General features: G+C 29.6%; 1 long non-coding RNA gene across 1 annotated transcript; it reads right to left on the reverse strand.

Moving 5' to 3' along the window:
- Positions 1-1,286: 1,286 nt before the first annotated feature.
- LOC119673513 lies at positions 1,287-1,685 on the reverse strand. The gene is made up of 3 exons (XR_005252063.1): positions 1,642-1,685; positions 1,462-1,589; positions 1,287-1,353 (listed from the first exon to the last, which is right to left on the reverse strand). It is a non-coding gene; the product is annotated as an uncharacterized LOC119673513 (long non-coding RNA).
- Between the last annotated feature and the right edge of the window lie 23,999 nt (positions 1,686-25,684).

The following is a 25,684-nucleotide window of genomic DNA, read 5'->3' on the forward strand; positions in this document are numbered from 1 at the left end:
CTAACTTATCAAAATGGTCTAATATTTATGTTTATAACTAAATTTTATTAACTAAAATTAAATGAAACACAAAAGATTATATTAAAAATGTTCTGTTTTATTTCAACATTTTAATTGTCATCGATAGTCATTGTAGAAGGTGTTTATCGACATTAGTTGAAATATTGGAATAAACAAAGTCAGCTCTTTATATAAACTTATTTCTTTTATTTGACCAATCTGCCCATATTAAAAAGAAACACTATTTCTAGAAACTTTAATCTGATACAGAAGTAGATTAATGAAATTTACGTATATATATTTATTTAACATACATATGTTATCTCAAAAATGTCGTTGTTTCTTTATATGATAGTAACTGAACGATACAACACATATAAATCAATTATTATTAATAATAAATTATAAGAGGTTTTCTAGAAGTACAACTAATCATGTGAAATTAAAAGATGAAATAAGATTTTAAAAAAAACTTATTTTAGCGATTAAAGTGGTTCATTTTAAATATTAATTTTAACCTTTTATGTAGACATGGCTGTGATAATAATAAACTAGACTTCAGTCGAGACTAACTGTACATGCAAAAGACTTTTTAAGAATTATACGGATTCGAATAGCAAAGAAAAGACAAAGACAAAAATTTTATTTAATTTATTGAAATTCAAGTATTGCACTGTTTCGAGTATTGCCAAGTACTCATCATCAGTGGTCTTAGGAAATATTCGAATTTCTTAATAAGTTTATAGTCCATATATAATTTGTTTGAATTGCAAGTGCCAAGCTTAGAACTCGTGCCTATCAAATTAGAAGCGATGACTAATCGTGTTTTTCCACAAGTAGCAAAGGGTGCACAAACTCTCAATGCTCAAGTTCCAGGTTTTTTGAATTTTTAAGAAGTCAATATTACAACTAAAATAGTAATAGATGTGATTTGTGATCGATCTCAAAAGAGCATTATTACTTATGTTACTTAATATTAGACAATTCATATTGTATTAGATATATTTTTATATATCGAAATAATAAAATTAAGCAAGTTTATATAGAGCAAATGTATTGAACACACATTTCTGTGTACTTTAATGTTTCTATAATTTTTCAAAGAATAGTCGAGAACTTTGATATCCATTTTACTTTTATTTAATTAATATGGTAAATTTTTGGAACATAATTTAATATTATAATTCGAAATAATAAAAATAAATAAGATCTGAAAATTTATTTTAGAACGTCCAGCGAAGTTGTACTACACCAAAAGCATAGTTTTTTTAAATAGCGCATTTTTCAACAACTTCAGGCAGGCTTCATCATGGACTTATGGTTCAAACTTGACTTTACCAAGAAAATAGGGAACTATAAATAAATCAAATATAATTAAATGAGCAACATAATTGACTATTACTTGATTTAGTAAATAAATTATATTATTTTTAAAATTTAATTTTAATTAAAATAACTCACTAATCTTAATGATCCCAATAGAACATATAAAGAAAAGAACAGTATTTCGCATCTTTACATATGTATGCTCCTTCTCCTTGTCTGGATCAACATTCACTGGTAGAGGAAACATTCTAATAATTCTGAAACTAATTAATTCAATTTATTTTGAGGTGTAGTTTTAAGAATATTAAAACTTACATATCGTTTATCACCGAGAAGCAGCAGAGTTCAAAAACTTCACAAACTTTTTATTAATAATTTGATTTGAATGTATATTTTTTAACCCTATCTCAAGGCCTTCTGTGTCAGTAAAATTATTATTAATTAAAATTATTTTTAATTCCTTTGCTTTGTTTTTGTATCAAGTGATAAATAAAAATATAACTTTCTGTAAAACGAAACCTTATGTTGAATATATTTTTGACGCCAGAAATGATTGAGAACATTAGAATAATATTATATCTTTAATCTTAAAACAGGTTTATGTATTTAACCGGCAATATAAGAACAAACAATGTCATAAAAGTAGTTGTATCGATAAATCGGTAGCAGAATCAGAAAATGTCGGAAATAAGTTATTGTTGAAGTTCCATATGATTCTGTTTTAACCCTCCTGATTTTTAATTGGACATTCCTTTCCGTCCTCGCTACGTTAAGCAAAAATCTTTTGCTGAGGATTGCCTTATTTACGCTAAGTTTAGATGTTTCTTTTGCTAGGCATTATATAGAAAACCAAATTCAAATTCAAAAATTTTGGCAATTGCCTTTTTTGGCGGGTACTGCAACAGCACCGGGGGTTATTAATCCTAATCCATAAATATTCGACTTAAGAGTATTACTTATCGATAGGCTAAAGTACTTGGGAGTTATTTTCATTTTCAAACAGAATTTAATACCGCACGTCAGTCACATCAATAAGAATTATCTTTGATTTCTCGAGTTTAGAATGCTCTGCGTCCACACAATCTTTTTAATGTGTTGTGTTACAAGTAACTAAAATGGCATATTACTTCCCTAATTGTCTGCTTGAAAGAAATGATTCGGGTCTGCATTTATTCCAAGCACAGATGTAACGTAAGATACCGCGATCTACAAGACTACTAATAACAAGCGATTAGACAACTTAGACATATGCTTAGATGTATGAGGAAAAAGCTATCTCAATTTCTGGCCCTTTATCTAGACAACACCGTCTATATGTTTTATGTAATGCTGCTTCAAAATCGGTGTTTCATTAACTCATTGTATAGAATTTACTTTTAGTTACCCATTATTAGTCAGAAATATCATTCGCTCTTCTTTTGCTCACTTAAATATATTCTTTGCCTAGAGTTTTACATAATCTAAATTTTTACATAATAATACATGATATATATATACGTTTTTATATTTCAATACATTTGTTAAACTTTTGGACAAAAATTTATTTAAAAAACCGATTAAATGATGGTACACGACAACATGCAATAATCTAATTATGGTTTTTCCTAAAATCTGGTTTTGTATGACGTATATTCTAACTCAAAAGTTTAATCAAGACTATATATTATTGGTTAGTGAATATTTGGCTTTTCGGTATGAGTTAGAATAAATTAAACCAATTAGACCATTCAAAAAAACAGAGTGTACAACCTTGACTTTCAAAGGCCTTTCAGGTAGTTTTTTGGATTCCAACTCAGTTTTTGTATGTCTTTCTGATAACGGTGAACGGAGAAAAAGGTAAAGAGTGAGTAAAAGTTTGACTTTTCAAAGAATTTAAGGTTTTTTTTGGCTTCTAGATCAGGTTTTGTTTTCCGGTCTAATGACTGATATGATAATCATCGATTTCCGATTTCTCGGATATAATTACCGATATGATACGTTTCATGAATGTAGAAACACTGAAGACTTAAGGAAACATGTCCTTAACAAACGATTTCCTAAGTTACTTTGTAAAAGTTTGTTTATTCTATGTCTCGCTGTTAAGCGTGTCATATGCAAAATGTCAACCAAAATTGTATAAACTGATTTCTGAAACATCTTAATGTCCTGTTATAACTCTGTTGTAGGTATTCATATGTCTGCATACTATCAAAAAATACTATTTTTGTTTTCTTTAAAATTCATATATTGCGTGCATAACGCCTTTATTGAGTTATTTTTTAAGATATATAATAGAATTTAAACAATTTTCCACTTCCCTTAAAGATAGTTAGAACAACTAATATCTTATTTCAATTTACTGTAAGTATCTCTAATAATTATGGTAAACTTTGACTCCAGCTTTTCTGATTTAAAAACTTCTATTAAATTATGTACTTACCTTCTTACGAAACTGGGTATATATACGCAAGTAAACTGTAGATTCTGTGCTGTTTGAATTCCCTGCACTAATGCATAAACGGAGTAGACCTCCTCCGTAAACGGAGTAGATAAACGGAGTAGGAATGTATACCCTTACGAAAGAGCAAATAAAACTATATTAAGTAGGTTCTTTACTACTTTTTATCAACACAATAGGGTCTAGAGAACTACTCTAAACCTAAAAGGGGGCACAATAGACCCAACGGTCACAGTGACACATCCCTTAACAATAATTATAATGTACTTACCTTGATTTCATGTGCACGCCGATTTCATAACAAATTTCAGTAGAGTCAAACCTTTTTCACTACGTTATTGGACTAACATAATTACTTTTTGAGATATTAATTTATGGATTAAAAGTAAAATATTTATTATGGCCATTCATTACTGTTGTACATAAGCACCTTAACTGAGTATAAAAATAATAATGTATTGATCTCTTATCAATTATAAAATATGAAGCAGCTTTTTAAAACTGATTAACTGTTTATTTAAAAAACATTTATTTATTTATATAAAATTTAAAGAAAATGACACGTTTAGACTATAAAAATGTCTATAATATTGTAGTATATGACATTTCATTGAGTTTTTTGAACTCAAATAAAATCAATTTTAGATTTAATACTCAATCGTTTAATACTACGCTCTAATGGACTCACCTCTGCGCTTTTTAGTTCGTAACCTCAACCTCATCAGCCCATTACCAATACATGGAGAGGGTCTTAAATCCTATAATCAGTATGGATATTTTCACTTAAGCCGTTTAAATAGATTTCTTAATTCGACTCCTACATAGTTTGTTGGTTTAAGTTATTTCTTGCCTTTTTCCACTAACGCCTCCCTTAGTTTTTACATTTACTTGGATTTGTCTTGTCAAGTTTTTGTTGGCCATTTGACCAATAGGTTTTTTATGAACACGTTTATTGGTATTTTCACTTTTTACAAGTTTAAATCGAAACGGATTAAGATTTTGCAATGTTTCACTAAGAAAACCGTAAGAAAATTTAATCACTCACAATATGCAACTTGTGCGGATTCCGATTGATGGAATAGCTTGCAGGCGAATGCTTAATTAAAAAACTCACAACTAACCCGAGATAGCCTGTCAATAATTTTAAAAAAGCTATTCGTACAAAATAATAGGAATAAAAAAAAAGCAAAGAAAAAATTGTCTCGTAAAATATAAATCAAGTTAACCTAAGGACAAAAATAAAAATGTCTTAAAAAAGTATTGAAAAAATTAGAAAACTTTATTGAAAAATGAAGCATATCAAAAGAAGAATTTATTGATATAAAATGCTATATTGCAACACTGGTGGTAATGCCGTAGCTATGATACACTGGAAAATATTTTTTTGGCAATGTTTTTGCGTTGTATTATATGCAGATTATATTATTGAGCGGGAAGCTTTCTCTTAATATCTCCATTATATTTTTTAAATATATGGAAAGAATCCGCCTGTTTGAGCGGAAACTTCTCCGTGATTGCACCAACTATTAGAGGAAGCGTAATGGCAAGCACTTCTCTATCTCCACTCTGTATGACAATGCCAAGATCACTCGTATTGATGAGTACCTTTTAACACTCGCCCGTAGGTATCTCACCCGGCTCCACGACGTCCCTTCTGATGTCTCTTGTCCAGATACCCTCCCAGTAGACCTTGTTCTAGCTTTACGTTTTAAACCTCCGCAGTAACTTATCCACTATTTTGATGAGCTGGATCAAAATCCTCTCGCTATTCCTCTTTTTAGCCGCGGCTTTCTTGACCCTGGTCACAAAGGACATCACTAGTCTCACCCCCGCTAACTAGCCGTAAACCCACCACCTTCATTATTATCCTTCCTTCTTAATTCATGCCCTTGCTTTCTGACTTAGATGAACCTAGTTCGCTAGGTATTAAGTCTATCTACTTTTTCTCTCCCCTGATTACTGGAATGAAGTTCCCACATTGCTGTCCATTCATTCCTAAGAGGTGGTTTTAGTGGGTTCAAGTCTCACACTGTGGCTTTCGACGCTTTCCACCACTGCAAAAAAAAAAAAAAAAAATTTTAATTAATATAATGATCAGATTTACTGTACTTATGACACATCATCTGAGAAAAACAAAATGTGGACACAAAATAGAGAAAATAGAAAGATAAACATTAAAGCCTTGTTGATCCTGGATTAATATATATATATGGTATGTAAATGTCTGCCCATTAAAAAAAGGTAGGCAATATTACTAAGTTTCCTATTTATACAATAATAAAATTTGACACCTCTGAGATATGATTTAATTTGCTAAATATAATTTAGCAAATCATTATCAATTTTTTTTAATTCAAATTTTTAAATGCCTAATATCTGATTTTGAATAAGTAATGAAACTTTTTTTTTGTGTTTTTAAATTAACTTTAAACCGTTTACACACTCCGAATATCAGACCTTTTGTGTTCTGAGTTAACTGATAGTTTCAATTATTTTTGGACGTTTATGTCTTCTATATTCCTATCAATCTTTGGCTCATTAACAATACTATACAAGTCTTCTTAATCAACTTAAACTTTTTTAAATCTATAATTGTTAAAATGAAATCAATGAACATATTCTAAAGTATATATATATATTATATTCTTATATGTATTTTTTGTTTCAAAATACAGTAATTGTAAGAAGTTGTGAAATAAACTACTCAAATCTGTTCTTTATAGATGACAAACTCATTATCAAAGTTTACCTTGAAGTTAAAATAACATCATCAAAGGTCCTAAGTGCTGAAGATACCGCCCAAACAAACAAAGGGACTAGCGAAATAAATATTTAAGCGTAAGAGGAAAAGTCTATGGTATATATAAAACGTGCGTTAGACCTATATCGACTTATTCCATGGAGACAAGGAGACATCGCCTGGCCAAGATTGTAATGGTAAAGAAACCAACAGTCGCGAGATTACTCGGTCGACCGCCGAAGAGATAGCGTGAATGCTGGACGTCTGGCTCTACAGAAATATAACATAATCATTTGATATGTCATAATTTTACATAAATATATCTAATTCCATGTTTGTAACAAAACAGGATTTAATCTCTTAATAAACAATAAGAGGTTGATAGGTGATTAAACTGGAGAATATTACGAGTATAAAAAACATCTATTTTAAAATATTTCATTAACATGAGCAAATCTGTTAAGATAATACTGAATTAAATGCAATATGTATTAAAGTCAATATAGTAATGATCTAAAAACAACTGCAATTTGTTTATTCTATAAAAATAATAAAGAATATTTTTAATTTATAATTTTCTAAAATATTTTTGATATGTCCGTAGACTCAAAGATTCTTATTAATGGGTCTTTCTTAATTCATGTGTATATAATGTAGTAATATATGATACATTCTTTAGATTGGAGATCATTCTCAAGTTAATGTATTTTTTGTGAATTAAGCAATATACAAGGTGAGATGAAAAAACTGCAACCAACTTCAGACTGCTGTCATTTCTAAACCGCTCGTCCCACAGCTGTCAGATTCTAGTGACAGCTCATTATATTGTTTACAAGCGCACAAAAGCATTTTGGTGGGAATTTTTCAGAAAAAAAGTTATTTGTGATGGAATTCAAGCGTGATAGTGTGATTGCTTTGCATTTGGCTGGAAAACCACAAGTGGCTATCGTTAGAGCCCTCCAGCATTTAGAAGTGAATAAATGTTTTGTGTCTCGTACCATCGCTCGTTACCATGATACTGGTAGCGTAGCCCGACGTCAAGGAAGTGGACGAAAAAAAACAGCAACATCGGCAGAAATGGTTCGAAAAGTGAAAAAGCGAATTGAACGAAATCCGCGTCGCAGTGGACGAAAAATGGCTCGTGAGCTGAACATATCGCAATATGCCATTCGGCAAATATTGAAAAATGAGCTTGGACTAAAGCCATTCAAGTTCCAAAAAGTGCAAGATCTTACTGATGCGCAAAAAAAAGTTAGACTCGAAAAAGCTAAAGAGTTGTTTCGCTTGGCCGAAAGTGGTGAACTGCCGAATTTGGTTTTCTCCGATGAGAAACCATTCGTTATCCAGCAGTTTGTAAACAAACAAAATGATCGTGTTTACTTGCCAGAGAGGTCAGCTGAAAATTTGCAACTTCGGTTGGCCATCACAACTCAAAAGCCGGCCATGGTGATGGTGTGGGCCGCCATAACAGCCGATGGTCGCTCGCCGCTCGTATTCATCGACCGTGGTGTCAAATTAAATGCGCAAATCTATCGCGAAAATATTTTGGAGGGAGTTCTGAAGCCCTGGGCACGCAAACATTTCGGCCGCAGACCTTGGACATTCCAACAGGACTCAGCACCATCGCACTCAGCACGCGCCATCCAAGAATGGTTAAGAAATGAGGTTCCTCGCTTCATTTCCACCGCACAATGGCCACCAAAATCTCCGGATGCCAATCCGTTGGACTATTGTGCCTGGGGTATTTTGGAAAGCAAGGTTGGAACTAAAAAATACCAAAGTGTCGATCATCTCAAGCAAGCGCTTCGCCGAGAATGGGACAAAATACCGCAGAGCCACTTTCGGGCAGCGTGTGATGGTTTCATTGGCCGTTTGAAGGCCATAGTTCGTGCCAAAGGTGGCCAATTCGAACAAATCTAAACCGATTCTCAAATTTGATGTTATTTCCGACATTTTTTGCTTTCATTCAATAAAATTTAAAAAAAATGAAAAAATTATGGCGTTTTACTTTGTTGCAGTTTTTTCATCTCACTTTGTAGAACATTAAAAATATTCTAAAGTAATTTTTAATAATGCTGAACATTGATTTATATATACCAAGCTCTTATATATATTATGTAAGTAGTTTTAATGTCTCAAAAATTACAGTAATATACAATAGAATAACATATTGTGACAGACCTAATTAAAGTAATTAGAAATAAAAAACAATGTAAATACTATACACAAATATTCTTATAATTTTTAGAACTTATAAATTCTAAGTTTTCAACCTTGAAGCCTTTAGCCTCTTTGTAAACTTAATGGAATAAAGAAACAAGTTTACAAAATTGGGAATACCTATAGTAGATTTGTTTTCAAATTTTTTGGTAAAAGCGACTCATCCACTTAACTACTATATTACGGATTTATATTAGTATAGCTTTCACATATATATTATGTAAAACATATAGCTTTTTTATTATAAATATTTTCAAAGTTCACAGTTAACAATATTTGTTAACACTACCACTAATTAGAAGAGAACTAACATATATTTTTGCTGATATTTTTAAAATTCTTATATATTATGTAAAATATATAGTTTTTTTTATTATAAACATTTTCAAAGTTTATTTTCAAAGTTCAAAATTAACAATATTTGTTAACACTACCACTAAATACAATAGAACTAACATATATTTTTACCAAGATATTTTCAAAATTCCTCCTTTAAATTAAATGACTATTAGATCATATGGCTTCTTACGATGAAGTCGTCGAAGCAATCTATATTATTGAGATGCTTTTTTCTTTTATTATTTATATGCTTCTAGAGTCAATTAGAATGAGCTTTCGCATGTGCTTGTAGATCTGTTGAACTGTCGAGATCTCTGTGAAAATCGACATTACGAACGTATCATGGGGAGTTAATAATATTTCGGAAAATTTTATTTAAAAGCTGTTATGTTGATATTACATTGATTGACATAGCCCCAAATTCGTACACCATAAGACCATATTGGCTCCACAATTTGTTTGAAAAAATACATAAAGTGTACTTTTTATAGTAGTTTACTTTATAAATAATTTATGTAAATATTAGTAGTACATTACTACCACACGCAACACTATTTTAAAGAGATTTTCAGTTAAAGAATTTTTTTTTTAACACTTAACTAAATAATTACAAAATCTTTGAGACTTAGTGTAATCTTAACCCTCTATAAACTTGCCTATATATAAATTAGTTCTTCTGTCTTAGTATGATATTAACCCACTATAACTGGCCTACATTTAAATTAGTTCTTCTGTCTTAGTATGATATTAACCCTCTATAAACTTCCTACATTTAAATTAGTTTTTCTATCTTTTGTTTAACTATTTTATTTATATAAGAATGTAGATTTCAAACGTCTACTTATTTACTTTAACAATAATTGATTTTAATAATAATAATTATACTTAACTTCAGCTTGTGAGATGCAGCAATTATTAGTAGTATTTTCAAAAATTTTTTTATTTGATTTTACGTGGAATAAAATATATAGTGAATTTTTCACTATGCGTCAAAAAGGACTAAATCTTAAATGAGGCTACAAATTTTACCTGCAACGGCCAGCATTTAAATCTTATAAGTATCCAACCATAATGAAACGGTAGGAAAAATCCTTGTTTTATATACACATATCCACATTTTAGAGTATATTACAATATTAGTGAGTATACGTCGAAGTGAAGAGCACCTTTTATGCGACAGGTGCGCTACGCCTTACATTATTCACAGAAATCTTCGTTTTGGTTTTCGTCATCGTCGTCTTTTTCTTACTCTCCTTCGTCTTGATCTCTTATGTGCTTCTTATTCTATTTATTACGTTTACGAGTATCGCTGAAATATGTGATAGTCACTTGAGTGTCCTGAAGTGTTTGTTTCTCGGTTTAAAGTCAGGATTGCCGAAGTCTACATGTCCTTAACTCAAATTCATGTGTTAGACAACAATGCAAGTATGTGGAGCCTCTGATCCTTGCGTTTTGTGGAGCGAATGACTTGTACACAGCAGTACACGAGTATAACGACTATAGTTCGGTGTTTGTGCAGGAATCTCCTTAATGGTTAAATTACTTGGTTGTTTGTCGCACGTCGTTGCTATTGCATGTTGTGTATGTTGTGCATGTGTAGAGATCCGTTCCTTGGCACAGGTTGCAATTTAGCCGTGGACAAAATTAATTCCTGGCAATATTTTAAAATTCAACAGATGACACGAGCCACAAGGCAACAAACCAAACGATCGTTGAATTCAGTTGCCGCTGATGATTGCATGAATGTTTGTGGTTACAACAGACACATGCCGCACAAGTTGTTCGCATATAAAACGCAGGGTTTACCGCTTTTGTGTTGGGCATCTATTCTTGGGTCAAAGGATTCTTTAAGGCAATGCATTTCGTTTTTAAGTTTTCAATAGATTAGTTCATTTAGTTGCGAATTTTTATTTCATAAGTTGTGTTATAAATTTATATAAGAACTTCGTTACAGTTTGTTGAACCTAATTTACAATGACAATGACCCTCCGTACCATGTGGCAAGAAGTGTTTTTAAGTCAAAGCCTTAGGGTAAAAGAGTTCAAAACAGTTAGTTTACATTTTGGAGACATCAAGAAGTTATGTGAAGTATATAACCATAAATTAATACTTCAAATTATTGAAAATAAATAAATTAAATATGTTCCGTTTGACGGTTTTTTAGTAATTCGTTTTAATAGTTGGTGTAGGAATATTATTTCTGGAAACTAAACTAATTCACGACCCTTAGTAGTATTGACTGTTTAACATTTTTTTTGAATAACTTTTTTACTTTGATAAATGGAGCAATGTAAAATATACAATTATTATAATTAACATACATAATTTCTATAGTTATAGAACTATGGTTCACCACTTTTTTAAACCTCTCTATTATTTACACTAGTGTTTATTAAGTAAAATAGTCAATACTGTCATATGTCCCTCCTCGGAGACTGCCACCTTTGATGTGGTGAGGAGGCCCAGTAGTTGCGTAGAATCTTCGAGCGATGGCGGCGGCAGCATGCTACTGATAGGGCCTGCCTTCCCTGTAAGGCCGAACGAGGAATAATGAAGCTAAGCACAGTCTACAACGAAGCGTCAGCACTCACAATGAGCGGCTGCAAAAGTCGTCTGTTCTCCAGGTTATGAGCGGGCTATTTAAAAGTCAACTATCACTACGTGCAAAGCTTACAGGGCTTTGCTCCCGTCTTTAACTATTTTCTGGAAATAAAACATGAGTCTAAACCCAATGGATTTATAGTTTCCATGTAATTCCCGTACATATATGGCGAATTTACTTGCTTAGGCATCACGCACAACGAATTTAACAGAATCTCTTCGTTAGATGCAATTCTAACGACACGACCCAATGTTCCTCTGGAAACACAATGGAATGAAGAAGAAAACTGTTATATTGACGTTAAAATCACATTTAATATGGAATTATAACAGAAATAAAAAATATATTCAATTTCCAGTCTCGTATTTCGTATCGTAGAGTAATATTATTTTCTCCGTATTACGTTTCTAGATTACGTTCTATGCACAAGAAAAAATAAAAATCATACAAAAAAATGTCTCCACAATAGAATAGTATTAATATTCAACAATTAGAAAAATAAAATATAATTAATTAATTCAATTATTTTACAGTTGGTTTATGATTTCCTTCTAATAAACCACAGCAAGTGAATTTGTTAATGAACTTTCACAGCAAATTAACAAAACTCCAAGTTCGTACATCCAAGTAAAACTTTGGATTAGTTGGCTAATTAACATTGACTCTGAGCTTCAAATATGGTAGAGCACGAGCTCGATAGTACTTGCAGTTTTATAAATTATTTGGGAATAATTAAATATAAGAAATAATTCCAGAAAGACCACTGATGATAGCTATTTGGCAATACTCGAAACAGTTGCATGGTCAGCCAAAATTCAATTAATAAAAATAATATTAAAATTAATTTTTGATGTTGTAGTTATCTACATTTCGAAACCTTTCTATTAAATATAATAGTTTCTATTAGGTAAAAATAACGGTGAAGAAACATGCCGTTTAAGTATATTTATTGAAGTCTATGGATTTGTAATTTTCAAGTAATTTTAGTATTTCTGTATGAAATGCGATAATTTAATATATATATTTCTGATTTATGCGCTACCCACATCATTTTAATCAATTTATTCTCTTTAAGAAGTTTGAGATATTCTTGTTCTTTGAATAAGGAGTTTTCAAGAATTGCGTTCTTGTGAGAGTTTGATAGTTATTCTTTTTCTATTACAAGAGGCTGCAAAGATTTGTGCTAAAAATATGAAGAAATGAAGTTAATAATGCCGCTTTTAATTAATTTAATTAATTTATTAATAATTTATCCGTACTTAAAATTAATTAAATATATTATATATTAATTGTATTAATCATTTTATTTAATAATCGATTTTAAAAGTAAATATTGTATAAAATAAACAAATTGAAAAATATCATATCATCTTAACAAAGAAGCTGAATGTGAACTGCGTACTTCTTAATTAAACAGAATTCTTAAATGACAAAAAGCAGAGGTACTTGGTCGAGCAACAGTAAATGCAGATATACCCAAGTAACATTTATTGCAAATGTAATTCATTTAAATAATTAATATTTTAGTAGTTCGAAAAATTTTACTTTTTAGTATTTAAACTAATAATACTTAAATATATAAAGTGATTTAAATTTTTATTTTATATGGAAATTAAAAAAAAATATGAAATAAATAATCCAAAAATAATTCAACTTTACTGGTATGATGAATCTTATATTATTACTCTTATATTATTTCCACTGATATCCAGATGGCAGTGCTATTGGCAGTAGCGTTTAGCCTTTAATGTTAAAGGATACTGTTAAATTAATGTTTAACATTAATGTTAAATTTTTTTACTTAGATATCTGCAATTTTTTAAATTTAATTTACTTTAACATCTTCAAGTTATAGTTTAAAAATAAAATTTTATAACTCGCTTAGAATTTCTTGATTAAAAATCACGTTCGCACCACAAAGCAAATTCTCCACATTCTACTCCACATTCTCCACAAATTCTCTTGAGAACAAATCAGGATCTCCACATTACATCGTATACCAATTCCTAGAAAAGCAACCTAATATATTTTTAAAAGAATTTTTTAATTTCAAGTTGAAAATGGGTCCTTCTGCAGGAGCTCTCAATAAATATTGCTTAAAAAAATTAATTGTTTTAAAATATTAGTTTTTGAAATTTAAGTTTATAATAATTAATATATTGTTGGAGCTAAAGACGTTCTTACAATTAGTATATTAGTATTAGTATATTCTTTATTGTCATATTCCTTCTAAATACACAATGTCTTTATAATTATTGAGTATTACTTTTTTTATATTATTTATATCATTATATACTAGTATTTTCATATGGTATAATTTTTCACATATCAATTGCGCATCTACATGTTTATATTTTGAGATTAATCTTAGTTGTTTTTTTCAAAATTTTTGTTATTACTAATTAAAGCTTATGTATGATCTAATAATATTGATTTCTTATAGATAAAACTAATTTTTGATAAATTATTTTACTCTGTTCTTCAGATTAAGCAAACATTACAATATTATGTTTTTAATATAGTATATTTGTATTAATATTCAGTTCAGATGATATATTATTATTTTGTCCATCAAAATGTTCGTACAATTTTTCTAAACGGTTTTTATAACTAAATAGTATATCTTTCATTGACAAATGGATATTTCCGTAAAGAAAGAGCGCTTATACGAGTACTCTTAATATATTAAAAAAATATTTGTACCATATTCTGAAATTATATTATATTAAATAATTTTTATCTATATGCTGAAATTATATTATTTTCTGCTTAATTTTTTCTTTTGTTTAGTTAATTTTTGAATGATTTATTTTAAACTTAAATTTACTAATATAACAACCCTGAAAACTCTGCCATATAAGCAAAAAAGGAAAATTTAAAAATAAGACAAGCTTTTTTAACTGTCAAATCTGTTTTGTCGTTATTTTAATAAGTCGTGTGTGAGAAATAGCGAAATTTCAATTTTATTCGTTCGCATTATCTTAAATAAATATTTTCGTTTAAATATTTAAATGTGAAGCTTTCAAACAAAAACGATTAACTTTGATTTGTATAATGCAAATAAATAACATAAACAATTTATTAAAATAATTAAAAATTACTGGTATGTTTTCAACACGCCATTTTTATATTGGCTTTTTTCAATATTTCGTGTTACTAAATAATTAAGTGCCTAAATATAAATTGCTTTGTTTATGTTTTAAAAATGTGTGTTTTAATAAATATGACATACAAAATAGTTTTCTTATTATTTCTGATCTTTTTTTTGTGAGTAAACGCTATTTTTTTATACACATTTGGTAAGTTAATGAAGTTTTTATTTTTTTTTGCTTTTCACTTTATAAAAAACAACAACATAAATATATACATTAAACTTCAATACTTTTATTATTGCCTATTGAAGTTTTTCCTTAACCCTGATATGGCATTCCATATAAAATAACTCTATTAGTGTTAATACATTTTATTAGAAGAAAAAATCATTATTTTACTAAAATTATGTTTAACTTAATTGATTATTTTAAACTACAACATTCAAATTATTAATGTATTAAACTGTATAAAGTTTTTAATATATTAAAATATGTAATTAAAAAATTTAATTATATTAATACAGTATTGCCAGTAACGTTCTATAATTTTAAACTTCTTTATTTAAACTTAAACTAACTTTCTTAATTTTAGCTTTCGAATTTAATTGCATCTCAAATTGTTTACATAGAGAATAATTTTTAAAATTTATTTTGTAATGATAGAAGTTAGATTGATAAAATATGAAATTTTAATAATTAAATAAATAATTATTGTAACTGAAACATTTAAAATAATTTATTGTTGAGGACTTTCTTACTCTCTCTGCTAATATATTTATTATTATATTTATAATAAATGAATATATTATAAAATTCTATTATATTGCTTTAATTTAATTTACTCTAATCACATTATCTTAAATTAACGATAGAACAGATTTGCATAAACTGACTTTATAGACAGGATATCTATTGGCAATTACATGCGTCGTTAAGGTAAATCCTTCACTTATGTTATACCTAAATTTTATGACGTTTGGAGTAAATTGAGTAGTGAATAGATGGTGTCCCTACAAATATTACTTTTTCTGAAGTTCTATATATTTTGATTTATCCTTCAATTCAATTTTTAATTAAAGTTTAAAATTTCTGAGATGTACTATATAACCATCAACCATTTATAACCATATGGTTATAAATTTATATTTATAATAAAGTTATTTATGATTATAAAAAAATTTATAATAATATATAAATTCAAAATAATAAATAAATTATGTTTCTATAATGAATAATAAATAATTATAATAATAAATAAATGTATATATTATAATATAATGTAAATATTGTATTAGTTAAACAAAAATCTACCACTCCTATCACTTATTTTTTTGCCGGATGACAAGGGCTCATGTGTAATCCTGTTAATTTTTATAAGTCCTTGCTCTGATATTGTTTTTATGTGGCATTTCCTTTGTCCCGCTTTATATACATACGTTTATATACTTAACTAAGTACAATATTGGTTTTTAAATTAAATGTTATAATGTAATAATCGTTTTATTTTAATTGCTGTGTTCATATTAGTGTAACTTACAGTAACGTCCATTTATTGGATTTGAATAAAATAATTCTTCATAAAAAAAAATTTTTTTTAGCTTGACTTTCATAGTCGAATGTTACGCGTCTTATGAAGAAAAGAAACTAGTGGGGTTCGAACAGTAATAAAGAAACAACAATAAAAATTTGATTAATTTATTGAAATTTTACTGACCATTCAACGCCGTTTCGAGTATTGCCAACTACTCATCATCAGTGATCATAGAAAATATCCGAATTTTTATTTAATTAGTTTATAGTCCGTATATAAAAAATTTATATTCTATAATATGATTATAATTAACACTTATATTACATGAAAAAAGTACTTTAAAGTAAGCAGGAGTTTTTGAAGATAGGTATTTATAGTGAGGTCATCTATTTGGCATTACATGTGTCAGTAAGATAGATATTTCATTAATGCACTTTCTACGTTTCATTATATTTAAAAAATGGATGTGGAAATAAAAATAGTATGAATGCATTTGAAGTCGTAGTAGAATAGTATTGTTAGTACAAAAGTAAGCATTGAACATAGAACTAATACTCATACTAATTTTTCTTATATAGAATAAAATTTTCACCTAAACATATCAGTTTAAAAACTATACATATGGCGAGGACTGTTTATCCTGTCTTAGAATTTAGGAATGGTAAATACGATTTAAGAACGATTGTGAAGACATATATCATGAACAATTTGTTGACCCACCAAATACCGTGATCATCATATATTTAATTGAAACTGTAGTTTAATTTATTTAAGGTTGGCAATCAAGCAAGAATTCATCACATTTTGACGACAAAGAAGGCAATGAAAACTACTTATAGATAGCCTATACCAAGTTTAGGAGGCAAATCGAAATCAACTGTTTCATATTGAGTTTAATAAATAATAATAAATAATTTGGCGATAAAGGAAATGGGTTCTGTTCATGAAGAGGTCATCCAATAGCTTGTACCGACATGCTGAATGATTGCCAATCCAATGCAATACCTTCGTTTCTATTAATTCAAATGTTTATAAAATTTTTACAATAGATCTGTGATGAAGCTACTTTTTTGACACATTTTTAAAAAATAGCTTTACTAACAAATAGACAGGACGATTTTAAATGCTTATTTTTAAAACGTCCTGTTTATCTTGGAATGCTCTAGGCATGTTTATAAGAGTTTGTATGTATTGTTGTTCCTTTTCATACTTTTTTAAAAGACAAATATTTCCGTAATACTTGTTAAGTCTCTAATTTCATTACTTTTGGAGTCTGAGGTAGTGTTTATTTAAACACAAATTGATAAGAAATTGAGTCCAGTCTAAAAAAATATCGTCGATTTTATTGAATTGTTCTTTAAGGAAACGAGTTTGAGAAATCAAAATTTGCCAAAGAAAAAAATTGATATAAGAAATTGGGTCAAAACAAAGGCAAGTGAGTAAGTGCGACAGGTGCAGTGCATTGGTGTAAAGAGCCATACAAACTTTGGTAATTCTATTTTTGGGTTATTCCTCTTTGAGCCGTGTTCATTAAGCACGATTGACGGCTGCAGCAGCAGCTAAGACCGAATTGATGCACTTCAGGTACATAAAAAAGTGATAAAAAACACTTAAAAGCAAATATCGAAATCTTAGCCTGCGCAATTTTTCTGTCTGCTGTCTGCTATCTGCTGCCTGCCGCTTGCCGCTTCTGCCAAAATCGATAAAAATTCTTCGAACCAAAAGTAGCTACAAAGGGCAACAGTTTCATATTCAAATGCGTGCAAAGCAAATTCTTGGCTTGTGCTGGCAATTAATTATGATTGTTTTGGTATTTTTATCTATAAGATTTCATAACTGAAATATGAACGCAATCATTAACATATGAGCATGTGTGCCCGATTCTCTCCTAGCAGCTCCTCCTCGCAACCGCACTTGTAAGTTAACAGCTACGAACGCAAACTGTTGTAATTTCTGTTCAAAATGTAAAACAGATTAAAAAAAGAGGCAGGCTAGCATATGTTTTGTATGAAACCGGCTTATGTATTGTTGCGGCTGTTGAGCCTTTATTGAGTGCGGCAGCTCAATAATTTTGCGCCTGCTGCCAAACGACAGGTTCCAGGATTCATTTAAGATAGCAGGTGCGGTGGCTGTTGAATTGACTTCACTTGACTTTTCGATCTGTTTTTTATTTCTTTTACTCTTGTGTGTTTTTTGTTAACTTGGCCTAAGTTGGCTTCCGAAAGAAATAAAATATACGTGCACACATTGAGTGGACCCACAAATTTGCTTAATAGTGAAATCTCTACGTAAAGGACATGCTAGTGAATATAAAAGAGTGTTGTCATTAAATAGTGTAAGGATTTGTTAGTGTGTGTTTTGTGTTTTGTGTTGCTATGTATATGCTATCTATGTCTTGCCTTCTGCATCCTTGTTTATTACAGCAGATTACAGGTGCCTCTGCAGCTCAGTAGATCCTGCGCGCTTACATCAATACAAATTCCATTCGAATGTTTTTTACTTGCCCTTTTCGTTGCCCTTTTTTGTCTGTCATTTTAATTGTTTTTGTATCTTTTTGGTAATTTCGCGCGCGCGCTCTTCTTACTCTCTTCTGATGCTCCATCACCTGCTATGGTCCTCTGCAATGCATGTAAGCATACAGTTTTTTCAGTTTTTTCAGTTTTTCAGTTTTTTCCCCTTTTTTATTTTAGTTGTTCGTAAATTGAGTTGCGTGCGCAGTCCTGACCTAAGACATCTTTTTTTGGATAGTGAATATGTTGAAAATGATGGCCTCCGCTTGAATTGACTACGCTGGTCTTATTTTCGTTACTTAGCTGGAACTATTATTTTTATTAATAGCTAGAGTCAAATTTACAGGCGGGCTCAAAATCACCTGCACATGCTGCCAACATTTTTGTGCTCCTTTGAATGCTAGTTTTTATGACGTTCGTAGTATGGCAGGATAATATGTTTTCATAAAAAATGGAATAGGCACAATAACCCCTAAAATTATATCTACAACTTTTACATTCATAGAATTTCCTTAACAATAGACAAGAAATTAGTTTTACGTTAAGTTTATTATATCTTTCGTATTAATTGTTATTTTATTCATTTCCTTCCGCTCTTGAGTTTTAACATTTAAAGCTGATTCACTCTTCACTAATCTCAAGCATTTTTATGATTTTATAGGGGCGCTTACGTGAATGCAATTATAAATGGTCGAGCCAAGCCCAGCTTTGAAGTGGTTGACAAATTATGTGGGTTCAGGTGTTCTTTCAATTATGTATGGATTATACGTAGGGTGAGTTTAGTTATTACATTTTTGTAATATTCATCGAAGGGATAATACATCTACTACATCTTTTTCAAATAAACAATAAACATAATAAACTGAGCTAGAAAGGAACTTTCTCAACACTAAAGAGTCTCATACGAAAATAGGTTGATCCCTCATACTGCAATAATTTGAATTTTAACTGCATTTTAAGTTACTATCAAGGAGTAGGTTTCTAAGTTATTGCGGCCAAAAAGAAGGGTAAATGAATACTTAACGATAATCGCTTTGAGTTCCTATTATTTTATTGTGGTATTCATATGAGTACTGATAGGTTGAAGGAAAAGAGGTTATTTAACGGTTAGTCTATGATTTCTATTCTTAAAATCAAAAAAATTAAAGAGTCATATGTATCTTTGAAAAAGTTGAGTTTAACTGTGAACATAATTCGCGAAGATTAAATTTAAAGACCGTAAACTATAGTCGAAATATACGTAACAATGAAATATTTGCAAAAACATTTTTTGTATTATTTAACATTTACTAATTAGCCAATTATAACCAATTATAGAGTATAATCTTTGTTTGTTTATCTATTTAAAAAGCATAGTACGATCCTATGCTTTCGAAACATTTGAATTGTGAAGCTTTTGTGCAAGTATACCGATGCTTTCAATCCCCTCAATAAAGTATGGCGCAACATAACTATATGTTTCCCTCTTATGTTGTTATATACCATATAATATCGATGTGTGATGTCTATCACGATTATACTGACAAATTTCATGATGAAATTATATTTATGTTGAAAGTCTTGAAAAGATCAGAATTACTGATTTTATTTGATCACAATATTTTTGTGTTGCCTTGAGGACTACTGCCAGCAAAGGCTTGTGGTTTACAAAAAATTTTATCAATTGCTTTCCAGGTCTTATACCGTATAAAAATACCGACAGCACATTGGATTTAAAAACCGAAATCACGAGGTTGAGAAATGACTCCAATTGCCAAATGAACTCTCAGATGTGAGTTAGATTTTTCGGGCACACCAATTTGACAATGAATCTTAGTAAAGTCAACTATGCTAATGTAGCTTATTTTTTGAGATACCAGGTTTAAAGTTATGAAGTTCTTACATTAAATTTTCTAGCAATAAAATTCCATATGTTATTTATCGCCAACTAGTATATAGAATTTTAATATCAATATCGAGTAACAACAAATTGATGCGCTAGATCTGATACAGAAATACTTTGAAAAATCAGCGTTTCCGGGAGATTGGAATCGAGCATCTCAAATATTTATTTGGCACTAAATACGTTGATCTCATAAGCTATTTAATATATCTTGTTGGCTTAATGACTGTTAAATTTTTCATTTCCTCTAGTTTTGGTAAATAAAATTAATAAAATTTGAAAAATATTTTAAATGCTTAGCATTATATTGTATAGTAATTGCAGCCAACACTCAAAAAATTCTGTTTATTTGATCAAATTGAATGAAGTACTATTGTAGGTTAAAGATATTTCCAGTTTGCAGTTCTGTATGTGCTGTCATGATATTAAATGATATGGTGGATATTTTATTGTATTCCAATGATGGGAGAAACCCAACTTATGCCATCGAAAAGATTTTTGTTAGGAAATTTATTTATATTAATTTTATTTACTGTATATATTAGTAAAAACACCGGTATACGGAGTGTATTGACTTTGTGTCCAGTTCTTCTATTATAATTAATGTAGTCTCGTGACCACTATTTCTGGAAGTTTTTATTTCACTTATTGTAATATTGTGAGTTCTTCTATTATAATTTTATGTAGTCTCGTGACCACTATTTCTGGAAGTTTTTATTTCACTTATTGTAATATTGTGGGTAAATTATTGATAAATACATATTTTACAAACAGAAAGCATTTTGGGTCTTATTATTGCATTTTTATTGATCACTTTGATATTAGTTAATCGAAGATGTACTGTACTGATATATTCAAAAAATGTTTAGTTTTGTTGACGAACTTTCTTGGCATAAAACGTAAAGGATATAGTACGCATATTATCACGTGCAACTGATATTCATGCAATAAAAAATTCAGCTATTAAACGTGCACCGACGTCTTTGTCGGCGTTTACAGATGTGATCGCGATCAGCATGGCTTATAAAAACTTGGCAAAAGTCCTTGAGGATCATGTAAAATATTTTACAGGAGAAGAAATGAACGCTTTTAACCGCCGCTGCAGTTCGAACGTAATTAGCACAAAAATTTTCAATTGCATTTTTTTTGAAATTAACTTTTCGAACCCAGCTCTGCAGTGCAACTCACCGTCTCAGAAGCTTTCGGCGGTTGTCAATATTTGATCAATTTGTTGCATTCCACATTTTTTGTGGAAAATTAAAACAGGAATCCGTTCACACTTAAATTTTTTTTTAACTCCGATACGAGTGTTAAGCCTTGCATTGAGCGATTTTGGAGTACAAGTGCATTTGGCGTAGTTGTTGTTGAGGATGTTCTAGATTTGATTTCGTAAATAATTTCTTATTACTTGGAAATATTTGTGATTCTCCTGAGAAAGGAAAAAGAAAAAAGTTGAAAGGAGTGTCGAATTGAGTGTGGTTCATTGATTTCTGTAGTTGGTTTCTGAACTCGTTGGGTTAAAAGGCTTATTACCTCATCAGCAGCAGCAGCTCTAATTATTGTCATCGATAATTGTTTATCGGCAGTTTTTGTCGATTGTGTGATTTTTACTTTAAGTATTTGGTACTTTCGTGGATTTGGGTATTTTGCTGATTGCTTTTAGCCCAATTTTTATTACTTTGTTTGCTATTTTTTGCAGCCTTTGGATTTGTAAAGCGGCACTTTACAAAGCCGCATGTACTGAGTTTAAAATAGTTGACATCAAAGAGTTACCGCTTAATTCTTACATTTTATTTTCCGAAACAGGGGTAGGGGTGAAATGTTTAAGTGCCGTCCAAATTATTTTAAATAAGTGAAAAGTTCATACGTGAAAATATTTATCTAAAATCAAGTTTGCAAATTTTAGCTTGAAAATATTTTGGAGTAATTTAAATTTATTTAAAGTTATATTTATTTTATAATATAAGCATTGAAATTATTGTCGTAATTCACGACTAAAGTTATATTTTGCAGGTGGACTTAATACACTGATATATTTTTCTTTTGTGTTTCCAACTATTTTAGATGTGGATAAGTATGGAACTTAAGTCTTAGAATAAGTTTAAAAAATGAACATTGATGAAAAATTTAAAAATTTTGTAACAGTAATTTAAAACTAACTGATTATTTAATTTTGAATTTATTTCTCGACATGACTTTTAATAATGCTTTTTATATACGAGAGCTGCTATATATATTTCTGGCCTAATAATGAAATTGCGAATATTTATCATCAAAAATTGTTTTATTGTTTTTCAAAGTATTCTCCAGCCTGATTTATACACTTTTGCATGCGCTCAAACCAATTGTCGAAGCACTTTTTCCACTCCGATTGAGACACCTCCAAAACATGGTTTTTAAACGCTTCAACAGCATCTTCTGGCGACGAAAATCGTTGACCACGCATTTTTTTTCTTGATGTGCGGGGATAAAAAGAAGTCATTGAGTGCCAAGTCAGGGCTGTACGGCGGATTACCCATTAATTCGACGTTTTAGTCGATCAAAAAGGCGCTGGTTTGAGCCGATGTGTGAGAGCTCGCGTTGCCATGGTATACAATGATTGGTGTTTTATTGTTCGTTTTTCGAATTTCTCCGAAGACTTCAGGCAAACAAATTGTGGTGTACCACTCAGAATTGACCGTCCTTCGTTGCTCAAGCGGAACAGCCACATGATCAGTTTTGCCGAAGAAACAGGCGACCATTTGCTTCAAAGTGTTTCTTCCACGAACAAGTTTCGTTGGATTTGGCTCGTCTTTGAAGACCGTGTTGGTCGGTTGTTGTTTTGTTTCGGGCTCATACGCATAGATTCATGATTCGTCACCTGTGACGATCTTATAAATGTCTTTTGAAGCGTCACATGACGATCTTGCATTATCAGTTCACGCACGGCATCAATGTTCTCTGGCACAAGCGTGGACAACGGCCAAATTCGTTAAGCGAGTGGCGGACACGATTGAATTCATTTAACCAGTTTTTCACAGTGCTATAGGATGGTGCTTCATCACCATACAAAGATTTTAGTTCATCAATGCACTCCTGTCGTGATAATCCACGTCGAAAGTTGTGAAAAATGATCGCACGAAAATGTTCACATGTTAATTCCATTTTTTGGCCGGGATGAATTTTTCAAGTCTCTGTAAATAAAACAGTTCACAATTAAATGACAACACGTTCTGAGTGATGTTGTGCTAAAAAATGTCAACCTTTCCAATGGAAATGTCAGATTGCACCTGGCAACACTTAGCGTTGTTTAAGCTAGAAATATATATATCAGTCCTCGTATCTTATATCCACCTATAGGTCACCTTTTTGTTAATATTTTCCAAATATTCTGTCCAATACAGATACAGAATCAAGAACATAACGTTTGCATATAGATTTTATTAATATTAATTTATGTTCATTAATTTTAGATCCTGATCCTGATGATCACTCACTAGGAAAGTCAAAACAGAGAATATATTAAAATATATTAAACAAACGTTTAATTTTAATTTTATCAAAAAGGTGACCTTTAACCGGATATAAAATATATAATAAACAATATTTATTAATATTATTTTTCAAATTTTTTTTTAAAATTCTAAACTATCATAGGATCAAATTACCATATTCATTTGAAAGTGTCGATTCAGAACTGACAGTGTAACTATCAACAAATATACCAATAGTAAATAGTATAAAGGAAAATATATGTTTTTTAAGAGATGAGAATGTTTTAATATGTATTTTTACTAGATTACTAGTAGAATCTAGTAGTATGATAGTGTTTCTTGTCACAGCTTAAGATAATTCTTCAAGTTTCAGTAATATTTGTTATTTTAGATTCAGAAAACATTTTGGTATTTGTAAGTACAAATATAAAAAAATTACAAATAGATACATATTATACTATACTCTTAATTGAGTTTGTTAATAATTTTCACAGTAAATTCACAAAATTCAAATCTAAAACAATCAAGTATATATTTTATGGTATGAAAAGTGATATGAGATGTTATGCTTCCGTTTAAAACATATTAAGTTTCATTATGCATTACTAATGCATATTCAGATTATGTAATTATACAGTAAAATAAAGTAAAAAATCAAATCATATAAATCTTTGTGCTTAAAATTATACTGTTCGTTTGTAATATATCACTTTATTATAATTCTCATTGAGTTTATATATAATTTGCAATAAATATATAAATAAAATGTTAGTTTTTGTGTGTGTTTTCATGTTTCTCATTTATATTAAATGATACTATATTGTCGATCAAATATTTAAGTCGGTTAATTAAATGAGAGAACAAAGATAAAGCTAACATAGAATATCAGAATATTTAAATAAGAGTATCGTAAGTAATATGTCATGGGATTTCCACATATTATTTGCACTTGCTAAAAAATAATATAAACGTATATCAAAGTTTGTAAAGTAGAATGGCAGAATTCTATTGAAGATAACATTATTATATATCTTTATATCACCTTTATGTAAAAGTAGCCGAGAATCTGCAAGTTAATTAATTTGTTATTATTGTTATTTATTAGTAGTTGCTATATTTAATATTAGTATTGTTTTATTAAATATTTAACTTACTAAGTAAATTTCATCAACCATACAAAGAGCTTTCGTGCTTTTTAACGTACTTGAATGTATAGTAAGGAAAATTAGAACAAAAATGTCGAATGCAACTCTTAAAAATAAATTTCCCATAAGGGAAATGACCAAAATTTCAAATATTTGCTTTATGTTTTATATATAAAGTGTAAACAAAGTATTTAATAAAATCTTTGTTTTCATTAATTGATTTAACTAATTAATATGATTTAATATATCAATTATATATTTAATTTTTTGTGTGATATTTTATTAAATGAAAAAACAGAAGCTCTCTTAGAACATTCATGACGTTTCTGATCTATAAAAGCGATAATTAACTTATGTAAAATATTGAAAACAACATAATCGTTAAAA

The sequence above is a fragment of the Teleopsis dalmanni genome, chromosome 1 (assembly GCF_002237135.1).
Source record: "Teleopsis dalmanni isolate 2A chromosome 1, ASM223713v2, whole genome shotgun sequence".
In the NCBI taxonomy this organism is placed as follows: domain Eukaryota; kingdom Metazoa; phylum Arthropoda; class Insecta; order Diptera; family Diopsidae; genus Teleopsis; species Teleopsis dalmanni.